Raw genomic sequence first — 17,229 nt, 5'->3', positions numbered from 1 at the left:
TAGCAATAAGTTATAGTACTCAGAGACGAGAGTGTTAAGAGTTTATCTAGATGCGAGATTTCGTAAGAGCTCGTATAGAGTTCATCATTGGACTACCGGATGTAGCCTCAATTTGGAGGTTAGGATAAGTGTATATTTGAGGTATTAAAGTATGACTAATAGGACCATTGGAAATTATTAGAATGATGAGGAGGAAAATTTGAATCATACTTGATTTGGCAAGGATGTGGATGTAGAACTTGGAGCTGAGTCTCCATGGAAATTGGGGTAAAGATGGTATTACTGTTAGGTCCCAATATGTTTGTAGAAGGGGGGTTGAATACAAACAGTGCAGAATAATCGAATTAAATGCGGAATAAAAAATGTGAAATAAAATTCAAGTTAAATAAGAATATTATTAAACTTGAAAGGTGTTACAACAACTGTATCGATTATAAGGAATTAATCTCAAATTAATTATCACAAATCTAGAATAAATTCGACATGAACTTTTTCTATTTTTGTAATAAAAAGATTCAAATGCTAAACGCAATTTGAGATTAAGTTCTAGGGATTCTGATCCGCTAGATAGTTACATAAGAACAAGATAAAGATTTCTAGTGGTTTGGATTTAACTTTACAAACTAGAAATTATGTCTTGAAATTAGCAGAGAAGATGAAATATTTGTTCTACTTCTTTTTCTTCTTGTTCTCGGGTTCTGTTGTGTTGTGTCTGGTTGTTGAATGGCTGCTTCTGTCTTTTAAATCAATCAACAGAATGGAATGAACTGGAATGACAATCCTGAGCTCAGCAAGACAATCCCAACAGCTAGCAAGACTTTCGGTAGGACTATCAAATGAACTAGCAAGACTATCAGAATGAACTAGCAAGACTATCCTCCTCCCAGTGTAACTTTCGGCAAGACAATTATTTGTACTAGCATGACTTTCGGTATGACTATCAATTGTCATACCGATTGTCATATTAGTGCAATCAGATTGTCTTGTTGAATTTAAATAGATTTTAATCCAATTTAAATTCTAAAAATCCTTAATATTAATTCTGAATTAATTAATCAATTATTTCAATTAATCAATAAATTAATCTTTGCAGATATAATTTAATTTCTTAATTAAATTATATGATTTAATTAATTAATAGAGAATTAATAATAATCTTGAGCAGCAACCATTCTTCTGAAAATCTTCTGAAAATCACTGTCAATTATGAATCAATTCCATCACTTCAATGTTGACACTCGATGTACTGTCTGGTTCATGAGTGACTAACTTCCGTGACGTTTCTTCAAGCCTTGACCTTGATACTCTTGATTTTCTTCAGACTAAATCCTTGTAATTAATTGATACCCTGACGAGATCTCTGTCACTTGATTAAATCCACAATCTTGATTTATATCAATGAGGCATGATCAATTTCTTGAACTTCTTCCAGTGAATTAATTCCTCAAGTCTGTAGATGAACCTTGTCTCTGAATCCTTTGACAGATATTACTTTGCGAGATCTCTTTGACGGTAGATCCATTATTTACTTATTACATTCTTATTTGAGTTGAGTTAAATCCTCGAATGTACAAATAGGCTATGACATGTGCCTTACAATCTTCCCTTAGGCATAAATGTCTCCTTTCTAGCCTTAAAAGGACTAGCAGTCTTTGACCTATCATGCTTCTTGTTATTCACATGCTGACGAGGAGTAGTCTTATCATTAGAAACATGCTTACCATTAAAATAAACATACATCAAATTAAAAGCATAAGACATACAATTAGCAACACCACATGCTTTATGAGAGTGATTAACAACAGGTAATTTATGCATGGTAGACATGGCAATTTTGTTATCCAACTCATGTATGTCTGAGTTAGTCTCAGTTGCTTTCACAACTTTGACTGGAACTTTCGACACACTTGACTCGAAAACAACCTTCTCATTAGCATGATCTTCAGCACGTATTTCTTCTTGAATAACAGAAGAGGTCGCATCAAATGGTTTAGCAATTGATGCTTTATAGAGGGGTTCATCAACACCCTTAAGCACATGTGGTACTTCCTTACCTTTAGCACAGACATGAGGAGGGGAGTTTATGCCTAATTCTCCAATAGCAGCATTGTAATCATAACCTATTCCAGATGTTTGATTAACATCTTGCTTACTGTAGAACTCTTTAGCTTTCGAACAAGAATTGAAGTAGGCTCTAACCTTAGTCTCAAGACCGGTGATCTTGTCTTTGAGAATAGTTTCGAGTTGTCTATAATAGTCAACTCTATTCTCTAGAAAAGATACTTGTTCTTTTAACTTGTCTTGATTAATGTGCACAAGTCTTAATTCATTGACCTCTTTCTCAAGGTCTTTGATCTGCTGACTTAACAGTTCATTATCACGATGAGCACAATCTAAGTTACCTCCTAGATGATAAACTAATTCTGCATCAGTATATTTTACCTCTTTTCTTGATGATGAAGCTTTTCCATCAATAGCCATAAGAGCAAGATTCCCTTCTTCTTCATCTTCACTATCAGTATCATCTCAGCTTCTTCCCTTTGCCAGATAAGCCCTTTCAAAGTTACTCTTCTGATTTGAATCATAAGAGTTCTTCCTTACTTGCTTTGGCTTCCTACATTCTGTGGCAAAGTGTCCCAACTCATTGCAGTTATAGCATCTAATGGTGCTCCGATCAACCATCCATGTTTTGTATCCACCACTGCTGGTGTTAGAGGATGAAGATCCACCTTTCTGGAATTTGTTGTAGTTGGACTTGTACTTGAACTTGGGATTTCTCTTGAATCTGACATTGGAGAATCTCTTGACAATTTGGGCCATTGACTCATCTTCCAATTGCTCCAGCTCTTCCAAGGAATAAAAATCATCACTGGATTGATTTGTAGTAGGAGGATCATATTCTGCTACTATCACATTTTCCTCAGCCTTGGAAAACTGTACCATTCTCTCCGACTGTTGAGATTGTTGTTGTTGTTGACCTTCAGCTACAAGAGCAGTAGATGTGCTGACCATTCTATCTTTCCTGTAGACTTCCTTTTGCTGAATCTGCTCCAACTCATAGGTTTTCAGTACACCATAGAGTCTATCCAAAGAAATCTCACTCAGATCTCTAGCTTCTCTAATGGCAGTGATTCTATGTTCAAGATGAGTTGGCAGTGTTAAAAGGAACTTTTTGTTGACCTCCCTGGTTGAATAATATTTCCCATTTATGTTTAGGTTGTTGATCAACGTATTGTACCTCTCAAACACTTCAGTAATTCCTTCTCCTGGATTTGATTTAAAATGTTCATACTCAGAGGTTAGGATCTCCAACTTGTTCTCCCTAACTTCCTCTGTACCTTCATTAATCACCTCAACAGTTTCCCAGATGTGTTTGGAATTTTTACAGTTTATCACATGTCTGTTCATCAAGGGATCGAGGGAATCAACTAAAATTAACTGAAGGCTGGCTTCCAAGGAGGCTTCTTCTTTTTCAGCAGGAGAAAAATCCTCAGGCTCTTTTGGATAGGTTCTAGCTTTGGTAATCACAACATCATCTACTATCACCTCTGATTCAATAACCATTGGAGTTGTTGGACCCTTCTTTAACAAGTTCAGATATTTGGGATTTGTAACTTGTAAAAATAAGAGCATCTTCTTCTTCCACATGATATAATTTTCTTTATCAAATAGTGGAATTTTAACGGTTCCAACTTTTGAGATGTCATTATGAATTTTTGAATAAATAAAATTTCAAGGAGTTGAAAAATCACAAAAGTCTAGGATCTTGATTTGTTCGTTAATCAGAAGGCTCTGATACCAATTGTTAGGTCCCAATGTGTTTGTAGAAGGGGGGGGGTTGAATACAAACAGTACCGAATAATCGAATTAAATGCGGAATAAAAAATGTGAAACAAAATTCAAGTTAAATAAGAATATTATTAAACTTGAAAGGTGTTACAACAACTGTATCGATTACAAGGAATTAATCTCAAATTAATTATCACAAATCTAGAATAAATTCGACATGAACTTTTTCTATTTTTGTAATAAAAAAATTCAAATGCTAAACGCAATTTGAGATTAAGTTCTAGGGATTTTGATCCGCTAGATAGTTACACAAGAATAAGATAAAGATTTCTAGTGGTTTGGATTTAATTTTACAAACTATAAATTATGTCTTGAAATTAGCAGAGAAGATGAAATATTTGTTCTGCTTCTTTTTCTTCTTGTTCTCGGGTTCTGTTGTGTTGTGTCTGGTTGTTGAATGGCTGCTTCTGTCTTTTTAATCAATCAACAGAATGGAATGAACTGGAATGACAATCCTGAGCTCAGCAAGACAATCCCAACAGCTAGCAAGACTTTCGGTAGGACTATCAAATGAACTAGCAAGACTATCAGAATGAACTAGCAAGACTATCCTCCTCCCAGTGTAACTTTCGGCAAGATAATTATTTGTACTAGCATGACTTTCGGTATGACTATCAATTGTCATACCGATTGTCATATTAGTACAATCAGATTGTCTTGTTGAATTTAAATAGATTTTAATCCAATTTAAATTCTGAAAATCCTTAATATTAATTCTGAATTAATTAATCAATTAATTCAATTAATCAATAAATTAATCTTTGTAGATATAATTTATTTTCTTAATTAAATTATATAACTTAATTAATTAATAGAGAATGAATACTAATCTTGAGCAGCAACCATTCTTCTGAAAATCTTCTGAAAATCACTATCAATAATGAATCAATTCCACCACTTCAATGTTGACACTCGATATACTGTCTGGTTCATGAGTGACTAACTTCCGTGACGTTTCTTTAAGCCTTGACCTTGATACTCTTGATTTTCTTCAGACTAAATCCTTGTAATTAATTGATACCCTGACGAGATCTCTGTCACTTGATTAAATCCACAATCTTGATTTATATCACTGAAGCATGATCAATTTCTTGAACTTCTTCCAGTGAATTAATTCCTCAAGTCTGTAGATGAACCTTGTCTCTGAATCCTTTGACAGATATTACTTTGCGAGATCTCTTTGACGGTAGATCCACTATTTACTTATTACATTCTTATTTGAGTTGAGTTAAATCCTCGAATGTACAAATATGCTATGACATGTGCCTTACAATTACCCACACCATATGTTCATTATGATAACACGAGTCTTGTTACTCATAGTTCTTTATAGGTTGCCCGTGAAGGGGCATCACATGTGAGGACCATGAAGTCTAATTATTAGTATACAGTTGAGGTTATTGGCCCAAACTAGTTGACGGTGTCATTTTACCAATGAGGATTTAAATATCGTATTAATAGCGAATTCAGCAGAAATAGTGTCCAATATACCCTTAAGGATTTTAATTCTATTAAGGAATATATGAATGTAATATAAGAATATTATCGTAAGATGAGTACATTACATGATATTATTAGTGCGCTTAACATGAAGGGTTATGATGGTTTAGCTCAGAGATCAAGAGCGTCAAGAATTGATGGCATGTCTATAAATAAATTGCGTAAGATTACAATATGTGATGGTTCGATCTTGGAACCTTCTAAAAGGATAGACCAGTGAGTCTAGAGAGGAATTCTTCGGTAGAAATGATGTCTTAGACTACGTATATATTTGGTAACGTATGATTCAACTACACACACATGCCACCGAACTTATGGACTACATTGAGATCTCTGAGAGATCTATTTGATCTGTTCCCAGGGGGAACTGGCCACTTGTAATTAGTAACGGATGCGTGTAGCAGGCCCCTATCAACTTAATAGATGCTTTTGGAATATTTTCAAGTAAGGTCTTCGAGGTGAAACACCGGAATGACAGATATACATGCGAAAGTCAAGATTAGTAAGCGATTTTAAAATTATGTGAAGAAGACACTAGCTGAAACATGGAATTACAAAGATGAAGAGGTGGTATCATCCTCAGATGGATAATAATGAGTGTTAGGATAATCAGTGAAATATTTTGGCACCTACTCACTGTCACGTTACTCCCTCCAAACTGTTGATCATTCGTATTGCCTTGATAAGTCATACCAGGCAATCCTTTTTGTTCCTTACTTTGAACTTCTGATGTGACCATCTTGAATAGTCTTTCTCCGCATCAGGACTTGTTCAATTATTTTAGTTGATCAATGAACTTTCATTCATAGATTATGATCTTCTTGTTCGGCTTAGAGCTATTTATATTTTGTTTCAATTATCCAAGGTATTTCTTTTTCCTAATTCATTGATGAATATTCATAATGAATATCTTCATTTGATTCTTCTTTCATACTTACTCTTCTCAGTCGAGATTGTAAATATTTAACAAATTGTTAAATACATGGATGATCTAATACCTATAGATTCCTCGGGAATCCTTTTCTTCTAATCGGGATGAAATTGTATATTGAAATTTGAAATCATCGTAAGGGTATCAATTTGATATTGGTATCCCGAATTCAATTCTATTTAAGAATCTGATAAAGTATATGAACGAGGACACCTCTGAGTGTACCCTTTTATTGGCAAGAAAAATATTTGACAAGAGGTTATCGATTGTTCCGATGCCAAGACCACTCGATTCAGAGTTATAATTGTCTTTCTCGGCCCAAATTGGAAAACTCCTTATTTTGAAATCGTCATCCAGGTAGCCACAAATTCTTTAGTGGTTACGATATTGAGATTTTCTCTTTCGAACAAACTGAAATATGTTTAGTTGTATATGTTCTAAAGAGCGACTAGTTAATGTCCTAACTAGTCAAAATTTTAATTAATACGATGAAATTCTAGCTAATCATTCTAGCTAGTTGCTATGGGCCAAACCAATTGTGCTGGCCATTTTCTTAAACGGTTGATAATATTGTTCGATATGGACTAGTTATTATTTTTCTAGTTCTACTTCGAATCAGTTTTTTTTATTTTACATGATGCATTATATATGCAAGACTAATTGTTGATGAAATTTTCAAAGAATGATTTAATTGAGACCTAACTAGGTCGCCCACTCAAACGATAATTCATATTCAGTTTTATGAAATATTTCGTTCATGAAATTTCTATTCTTTCATTTATATAACGATTATCCATTTAAAATAATAAAGTGATTGAAGAACAACATACTTCCTTATTTGTTAATCACTGAATAAAATTCCTTTTTTTCAAAATAGTATCAATTTGAAACCTCAATGGTTAACCTTTGGTTGAGAATGTTATTTCAAATTTCCTTCATTATTCGAAAAGAAAAGTATTCTTTCAATGGAAAAATCTCATAAGTATCATTCGTATGATGTTATTATTCAGTAATCATTACTTTCAATGGATATTCTCTATAATATCACATTATAAAATTCTAAGGACATGGAAGGATAATCCTTGTTGTATTCTTCCTTCCAAGTTATAAATCTTCTGAGTATTGTGACTCTTTTATTCAGAGCTCATTATTTGTTCAGATGTTAGATTTTAAAATCTTGTTAAGATTGTCTAAATTTCATCAATATCATGAAAATCATTTATCCAAGGCTAATTGCCTTCCGAACAAAGAGAGTTATAGTTGGGAACTGATTGTTGTAATATGAAACTAAAAGCTCAGTGCTATGATGGTGAAATCGGAGCATCATGATGAGTAAGTTGTTTTAAAAAGGGAATACCATGTATAGTTATTATCATAAGGATCTTTAACATGGTTATAGAAGGATGATAATAGAGATACAACGTGATTAGTGAGGTACTCTTCTGTGAAACACTATCGAGATAAGAACTAATGAATTCGGGAAAGACCAACCATGTATAAAGTTCAAGGAATAAGATTTTCAAAAAGTGAACATAAGATTAGAAATAATCTCTTGTTAGAAATACTCGGCGATAAAAACAGAATTTTGTATGAAATGTAATGATACATCTACGTGTTAGGGCGAAAACACGCACTAATATTCACGCAAGTATACGCGTTCGCAAGTAATATAGAATACTTTCTAGTTCGTTCCCTCAGAGACTCAGACTAAGTTATTGTCTAATTAAACTCACTCACCAATGTATGATTACTTCTCAATGTTAAGATAACACTTAAAATTGTTGATTAAATATTAACTATAATTAACTACTTAATTAACCACTTAACTAACACTTCAAATTATCAATAATAAAACACTCATGAGATCACAACTTCATTATTACTTCCTTCTATAGCCATTGTTATTACCTTTAGCATGTGACAGTGATGATATTAATCGAATAACACGAAACTGATAAAAGCCAACTTTCATTGTACTAATACCATTCTACCAAGCATCCACAATTAAGATAGAAGTTGAATAGTCAATAATTATGTTGAGTTCCTATATGTCTACAGAAATTGACAACACAACGATTTAAGCACAAGTTATTCCGTTTGATTACATAGGGCATATAAAACTGTTAGAGTTACCCACTAATCATGCACAACGTACATGAACCTATGCTAGCATGGCAAGTTCTAAATCTCAAGATCCACCGTCGCTTCACAAGAGATTAACACCCTATCTTATATGTTCGCGACGCACATAAGACGAATACGCGCAACCAATACTAGATATCATGCAATCATCACACACTAAAGCATTAAACAATTAACTAAAGAATTCCATAATAAATCCGTTGTAACCCCATGATCACGATTAGCCCATAATAGAACTCATCGCCATCATGGGTTCATATGAAATCATGATAAACAAACACAAGAAAATAATAACTAAATTAATTATATTAAAATAGAGTACGTCACAAGAGTAAATAAGTCAAAGCAAGAAAACTAGCATCCAACATTACAACGAAACAAGAATCACAAGAATATATGCTTCCTCTTCGTTGCGGTGTGCTAAATCGGTCTTCTTCCTTATCTCCTTCGCTTCTTGCGTAAAACACAATCTAAAATATAATCTCCTTAATACTCTCCATGAAAATGTCTCAAATCTACCTATATAATAGTCCCATAAAACTCAGATTACATAGAAGTTGGAAGCCAAACAGAAGTAGAAGTCTGAAATAATTCAGCTTTTTCCCCGACCTTGCGCGGCCGCTCAGCATTTATGCGCGGGCGCGCAGGCTGCTGCATGGCCGCTCAGCATTTCTGCGCGGGCGCGCAGGACCCTACTGGAAAAATTCCAAGCTTGCTCCGTTTCTTCGCCGTAATCTGCCCATTCCTTTCCTCTCGCAATGGTGAACACATGCCAAGGCTTATTCTTGACGATTCCTCCCCCGAAATGCAACTAATACCCTGAAATGCATAAACACTAGAAAAACGCATTAAATACACAAAATACTTGATTTCAAGACACCAATTTAAGCCATTTTAAGACGTTCTAAGTGGTATAAAATGCCACTTATCACACCCCCAAACTTAAATCGATGCTTGTCCTCAAGCGTCACAGACTCAAAACAAATAAAAATATGCATGAATGCAATCTATATGAAAATGCAACGATCCCCCTTACTACAATTAACCAACCAAATTGTCACATCTCAACGAATGCAGTTAGACATCTAAAGATCAATAAACTCATGCAACCGGACAAACAGCCAGAAACGTGGTGTGTGCGAATGCTTAACAGATATGCTTCGGAACTAGACCAATTACTATGACTAGACTATCCTCAAGGCAATCCTACGATTATACAAAGAATAAAAATTCTAGGCACAAAGTGATATACAACACTACAAGAACTCTGGAGCTTACTACGGAATTGTGCTTTTTATTTACAACTCAAATGCTTATTTGACCGTGCAATGAGTGAGGTCCACAAAAGACTTATACAATGGTATCCATGTAACGAGCGTTAGGTTAGCGGATCCCAGACTCTAGAAGCCTTAGGTCACTAGGCACAAAGTCCCCTAAGAACTTAATAACTCGAATACCAAAGAGCCCACTCTTGATCAATTATGCAATTTTTTTTTTTTAACTTCTGAGCAAGTGCGTTTCGCTCCATCTTACTCAACCCTAGACTACTCGTAACATAAGCGAGCCGGCTACTAGCCATTTGATGCCTAGCCACAACTAGCAACAACTTCCATATTTTTTTTTTCTCCAAAAAATTTTTCTTTTTCATGTTTTTATCACTAAGAACCTATAATCGAATTCTAAGCATAATAAATAGATTGACCTTAAAAACAACCAAATCATAACAACAATCTAGCCCTTACGCATTCTTTAAGACTCAGTGGACTTACAATTGTTTCTAGCATGCATATCAACCTACACAACTTAATATCACTTTAATGCTATCACTACACTCGCATCAATATCACAATTCAGTCGATAAATCATTGCAAAAGGGATCAAAGTAAATGCATGAGCTACATGACATTCATAAAAAAAACTATATGGCATAAATTATGCAACTATATGAACTAACTATCATGAATATGCAACTAAATGACACACACACAATATTCCTTTAACTACCACCCCCAAACTAAAAATCTTCACTGTCCTCAGTAAAAGTAGTAGAAAGGAACACAGGGTATACCTACTCGGAGTCATCATCATCCTCACCCTCAGCGGGTGGAGTATCAGGCGGCGGGTATGCAGAGTCCTCACCAAAAACTGGCCACTGGATATCAGCTCCAAGGCCTCGAAAAGCAGTCCCTAACGCAAGGGTGAGCTCCTGAGCAAACCTACTCTGCGTCTCATACATGGCATCCATCCACCATGAAAGCCTCCTATACTGGGCATCACCCATCCCAGCACCCTCCTGAGCTCTCGACGAACCAGCCTCACCACGCCCTGGCCTGGCCATAGTAGCACCTCGTGCTGGACGCCTTCTTGGAAGACGATAACCCAGCCCATGCTCCTCAGGCTCACCACCGGTCCACTCCTGCATCCCATTCAGAGTGCCAGAATCTATCGGAGCTGCTGGCAACTGCAACTGCTCATGAGCCGGCCAGTTCACTCCCACTGCTCGGTATAGCTTCATAACCGTGGATGCTTAAGGGATGTTCATATGCTTTGCTCCCCTCAAAAACTTCAGAATTCCTTGGTAGATAAACTCACCAAGGTCCACATAGTATTCCTCATTCAGAATTCCCCACAACAGCTGTGCTCTCTCAACTGTGACCTCGTGTGCATGTGAAGAAGGCAAAATATTAGCACATATAAATGCATTCCATGCACGGGCATACCTGTTCATGGTGATCGCCGGAAAGTGACGATACTCATTATTGGCTGGACTGCGGTTCCAAACTGTGCCCGGTCGACAGAGAGTCGCACAAATCAAATCCAAGTCAAAATCCTCAGCAGTATTTTCATTCCAGTTCTCCTCCTTGGGCTTTCTCTCTCGCTGTCCAATCACACGGCGAATCGCCGTAGGATGATAATCAACCGTCAGCCCACGGACTACAGAAAACCCATTCTTTTCAGCCTTCGCGTTTGCGTAGAACTCGCGAACAACGCTCATCGGTACTGCTTCGGGTGACTCACAAAAAGCTATCCACCCCTTCTCTGCAATCATGGGCAACAACTCACCATCCCTCCCTGATGGTAAAAACCCCCTCTCCTTCAGAATCGGCTTCCCCAACAGCCTAGTGTACTCCTCCTCCGCAGCTCTGTCAGTTAACCAAGGCCTTGCAGCAGTGCCCCTCGAAGAATCAGCAGTAGGAACTGTGTTGCTGCTGTCAATAGTGCGTGCTCTCTTGGGTGCCATTGATTCGTGAATAGAAGTGTATAAGAACTGATTTTTGATGTTTGTGACAGGGTTTAAGTGTAGGAAGTTTTGTGGGAGATATGTAGGATAGGTGTATGTATATATAGGGTATGGATTAGATTAGGGTTTGGGAATTAAGGGTTAAAATGATGGGGTAGTGGGAACAATTCGTGGGTTTATGGGCTAAAACTATTTTTTTGTGTTTTTGTTTTTTTTTTTTCTCTGAACTGCAAAAAATTTTCTGGAACTCGACCCCTGCGCGGCCACTCAGCATTTCTGCGCGGGCGCGCAGAGGGTCTCTGGAATTTTTTTTTTTCAGCCACTGTTTTCTGATTTTTTTGTGTTTTTGGATAGGTTATTAACTTCTAAGGGTTCCTGTAACAACAATTCATGGGTTGCCTCCCACGCAGCGCTTCTTTTTCGTCATTAGCTTGACGTTCCATACCTTTCTCAAGTAGTCAACAAAATGGCACTAACCACCTCTCGGTTTGCCATGTCCCCATAGTAGTGCTTCAACCGCTGACCGTTAACCTTGAATGCTTGGTCCGAATCATTCTCAAAAATTTCCACCGCTCCATGTGGAAACACAGTTTTGACAATAAAAGGTCCAGACCACCTTGATTTCAACTTCCCAGGAAAAAGTCGGAGCCGAGAGTTGAATAAAAGAACTTGTTGCCCTGGCACAAATAACTTAGGATGTAGCTTCCTATCGTGCCACCTCTTCACCTTTTCCTTATACATTTTGTTATTCTCGTACGCTTGAAGTCGAAATTCATCAAGTTCATTAAGCTGAAGCATTCTTTTCTTACCAGCTGCATCTAAATCCAGGTTCAATTTCTTCAATGCCTAGTAGGCCTTATGCTCAAGCTCCGCTGGTAGATGACATCCCTTACCGTACACCAACTGAAATGGTGACATCCCTAGTGGAGTTTTGTATGCTGTTCTGTAAGCCCAAACAGCTTCATCGAGCTTTAAAGACCAATCCTTCCTTGACGGACAAACAACCTTCTCTAAAATGCGCTTTATCTCTCTGTTAGACACTTCCGCTTGACCATTTGTTTGCGGATGATAGGCAGTAGCTACTCGATGATTCACATTATAACGCTGCATCATAGAAGTGAACTTACGGTTGCAAAAATGCGATCCTTCATCACTTATGATTACCCGAGGCATTCCAAACCTTGTGAAAATTTGCTTATGAAGAAAATTTAGTACTACCTTTGCATCATTTATCGGTAAAGCTTTAACTTCGACCCATTTTGAGACATAATCGACTGCCAGCAAGATGTACTGATTATTGCAAGACGAGATAAAAGGCCCCATGAAATCGATTCCCCACACATCAAAGACCTCGACTTCAAGCATCACATTTAATGGCATCTCATCCTTCCTTGACAAATTTCCCACTCTTTGGCAACGATCACACCTTAAAACAAACTGATGAGCATCCTTGAACAAAGTAGGCCAGAAAAAACCTGCTTGCAGAATACGAGCTGCCGTCTTCTCACCTCCATAGTGTCCACCATAAACCGTGGAATGGCAGTCTCGTAATATCCCCTCCGTCTCACAGAACGGGATACATCTCCTGATGATCTGGTCAGCTCCCTGTCTAAACAAATATGGTTCATCCCACATATACCACTTCACCTCATGCAGAAACTTCTTCTTTTGCGCGGATGTCAAATTAAGAGGCATTATATTGCTGACAAGATAGTTTACAATATCTGCAAACCATGGTTCTTCCTCCTGAATTGCAAACAACTGCTCATCCGGAAAAGATTCATTGATTAACGTCCTATCTTGTGAAGTAGAATCGGGATTCTTCAACCTAGAGAGATGGTCAGCTACTTGATTCTCGGTACCTTTTCTATCTTTGATCTCTAACTCAAATTCCTGAAGTAAAAGCACCCAACGAATGAGTCTCGGCTTCGAATCCTTCTTAGAAACCAGATAGAGAATAGCTGCATGATCAGTGAATACTGTTACTTTTGTACCAAGCAGATAAGATCGAAATTTCTCAAAGCCAAAGACTATAGCCAAAAGCTCCTTCTCAGTAGTGGTGTAGTTCAATTGGGCACCATTTAAAGTCTTACTCGCATAGTAGACCACATGGAAGAGATTTTTCTTGCGCTGTCCCAGAACTGCACCTACCGCATAATCACTCGCATCACACATCATCTCAAACGGTTCTGTCCAATCTGGTGCTGTAATAACTGGTGCAGTGATCAAACTCTTCTTGAGAGTCTCGAATGCTGCCAAACATTCATCATCAAATTTGAAAGGCACATCTTTCTCAATCAAATTGCACAATGGCTTAGATATCTTTGAAAAGTCCTTGATGAATCGCCGATAAAAACCCGCATGACCAAGAAAACTACGGATTCCTTTCACAGAATTGGGTGGGGGAAGATTTTCAATGACTCCCACCTTGGCCTTGTCCACCTCCAGACCCTTGCTATAGACCTTATGCCCAAGGATAATGCCTTCACGCACCATAAAATGACATTTCTCCCAATTAAGCACCAAATTAGTTTCCACGCATCTTTTGAGTACGGCGCGCAGATTATTCAAACATTCATCATATGAGTGTCCGAAGACGGAGAAGTCATCCATGAACACTTCGACGTTATTTCCAATCATGTCAGAGAATATAGCCATCATACATCTCTGAAAGGTGGCCGGGGCGCCACATAACCCAAACGAAACTCTACGAAAAGCAAATGTGCCAAATGGACAAGTGAAGGTAGTCTTTTCCTGATCCTCTGGTGCAATACAAATCTGATTATACCCGGAATAACCATCCAGAAGACAAAAATACTCATGTCCCGCCAATCTGTCAAGCATTTGATCAATAAATGGAAGAGCAAAGTGATCCTTCCTTGTGGCTTTGTTCAATTTCCTATAATCCATGCATACTCTCCATCCTGTAACTGTTCGAGTAGGGATGAGCTCATTCTTTTCATTTGCGACCACAGTGATACCTCCTTTCTTAGGAACACATTGTACGGGGCTCACCCACGAGCTGTCAGAAATAGGATAAATGATGCCTGCATCTAGCCATTTCAGAATTTCTTTCTTCACCACCTCCTTCATGATGGGATTCAGTCTTCGTTGTTGTTCCACAGTTGGCTTACTACCTTCCTCTAGCAGAATTTTATGCATACAATATGAAGGACTTATCCCCTTGATGTCTGCTATGGTCCATCCTATAGCCGATTTGAATTCTCTCAAAATCCTTAAGAGCTTGTCTTCCTCACTACCTGAAAGGTCAGCTGAAATAATAACAGGTAACGTAGATGAATCACCTAAAAAAGCATACCTCAAGTGTTCAGGTAGTGGTTTGAGCTCCAAGGTAGGTGCTTCCTCTATTGATGGTTTGAGCTTCCCTTCAGCATTCTTAAGGTCAGAAGTACCAAGAGATTCAAATGGTATGTCCAGCTTTCGCTTCCAGGGAGAAGCGTTCAGATATTGTAATTGCTCGTTGCTATCTTCATCATCACTGTCAAATTCCCCCACTAAGGCCTTTTCCAATGCATCAGACATTAGCATGTGCTCGAGTTCCGAAGTAACCGCGGAATCAATCACATCCACTTTTAAGCACTCCTCATCTTTTGTAGGGAATTTCATTGCCTTGAATACGTTGAAGGTCACATCCTGATCTTGGACCCGCATAGTAAGTTCCCCTTTTTGCACATCTATCAAGGTACGGCCAGTAGCCAAGAAAGGCCTCCCCAAGATTATGGGAATCTTCTTATCTTCCTCAAAATCTTGAATAACAAAATCTGCTGGAAAGAAGAGCTTATCCACCTTGACGAGCACATCCTCAACTATGCCCCTTGGGTAAGTAATGGAACGGTCCGCCAATTGTAGCGACATGTATGTGGGTTTTGGATCAGGCAGATCCAGCTTTTTAAAGATCGACAAGGGCATCAGATTAATGCTTGCTCCCAAATCACAAAGGCACTTGTCAAAAGTTAGATTGCCAATGGTGCAAGGAATGGTGAAGCTTCCTGGATCTTTCAGTTTTGGTGGTAACTTTTGTTGCAGAACCGCGCTGCATTCTTCCTTGAGAGCAACGGTTTCAAGGTCATCCAGTTTCACCTTCCTTGAAAGAATAGTCTTCATAAACTTCGCATAACTAGGCATTTGTTCCAGAGCCTCAGCGAAAGGTATATTGATGTGAAGTTTCTTGAACACCTCCAGAAACTTCCCGAACTGTCTATCTAGCTTTTGTTGCTACAATCTCTTAGGAAAAGGTGGTGGAGGATAGAGCTGTTTCTCCCCTGTATTAGCCTCAGGCAGAGTATGTTCAACAGTAGTCTTCTTTGGTTCCACCACTTTCTCCTTTTGCTTAGATTCTTCATCTCTAACTTCAGCTTCGACTTCTTTTGCCTTTTCAGTATCAGCTACTTTTCCAGACCTTAAGGTAATAGCCTTGACTTGCTCTTTAGCTTCCTTCCTGCCTGGTACTTCCGTGTCACTGGGAAGAGTGCCAGGTTGACGATTGAGCACTGCATTGGCTAATTGACCGATTTGATTTTCCAAGGTCTTGATAGAAACCGCCTGACTCTTGCACAACAGCTTAAGTTCCTCAAAATCAGCACTAGTAGGTGCAGCTGCACTTCCCTGTTGAGGATATGATTGCCTTCTAGCATACTGCTGTGGTTGCTGGAATCCAGGTGGGTTAAACTGTTTACTCACCCCTTGCTGATATGGTGGCTGAATAGCATTCTGATTATTACCCCAGCTGAAATTTGGATGATTTCTGTTATTAGGATGATAGGTCGCTGGCACAGGCTGCTGTTGTCGCTGATAATTATTCACATACTGAACAGATTCGTTGACAAGAGAACACTGATCCGTAGCATGAGAACCTGCACAAAGCTCACAAACCATAGCTATTTGATTAACTCCATACGTAGTTAGAGAATCAACCTTCATTGATAGCGCTTGGAGCTGGGCTGCAATAGCGGTGGCTGCATCAACTTCCAGAATACCTGCGGCCTTGCCTGACGTCATCCTCTGAGTTGGGTTTTGATGCTCATTTGCATCCATTGTCTCTATAAGATTATACGCCTCAGTATAGCTTTTAGCCCATAAGGCTCCTCCAGCTGCTACATCGAGCATGGGCCGAGATTGGGCCCCCAAACCATTATAAAAACCAGTGATTACCATCCAATCCGGCATTCCATGATGTGGACATTTTCTCAACATTTCCTTGTAGCGTTCCCAAGCCTCGCACATAGATTCTGTAGGTTGCTGCGCAAACTGAGTAAGAGCACTCCTCATAGCAGCAGTCTTTGCCATTGGATAAAACTTCACCAGAAACTTTTGCGCAAGATCTTGCCACGTAGTGATGGACCCAGCTGGTTCAGAATGTAACCAGTCTTTAGCCTTATCCCTCAGTGAGAATGGGAAAAGCCTCAACTTGATAGCCTCATCAGTCACGCCATTATACTTAAAAGTGCTGCAGATCTCGACAAAATTTCTTATGTGCATGTTGGGGTCTTCAGTTGCCGCTCCTCTGAAAGAAACAGAATTCTGCACCATCTGAATAGTGCCCGGC

The 17,229-nt window shown here is 38.3% G+C and overlaps 1 non-coding gene across 1 annotated transcript; it reads left to right on the top strand.

The window, feature by feature from the left end:
* Positions 1-16,848: 16,848 nt before the first annotated feature.
* On the top strand, positions 16,849-16,955 carry LOC141669457 (small nucleolar RNA R71). Its single transcript, XR_012553742.1, has one exon. It is a non-coding gene; the product is annotated as a small nucleolar RNA R71 (small nucleolar RNA).
* The last annotated feature ends 274 nt before the right edge of the window (positions 16,956-17,229 follow it).

The sequence above is a fragment of the Apium graveolens genome, chromosome 6 (genome assembly GCF_009905375.1).
Source record: "Apium graveolens cultivar Ventura chromosome 6, ASM990537v1, whole genome shotgun sequence".
NCBI classification, from domain to species: Eukaryota; Viridiplantae; Streptophyta; class Magnoliopsida; order Apiales; family Apiaceae; genus Apium; species Apium graveolens.
This window is presented reverse-complemented; position numbering and strand designations above follow the sequence as displayed.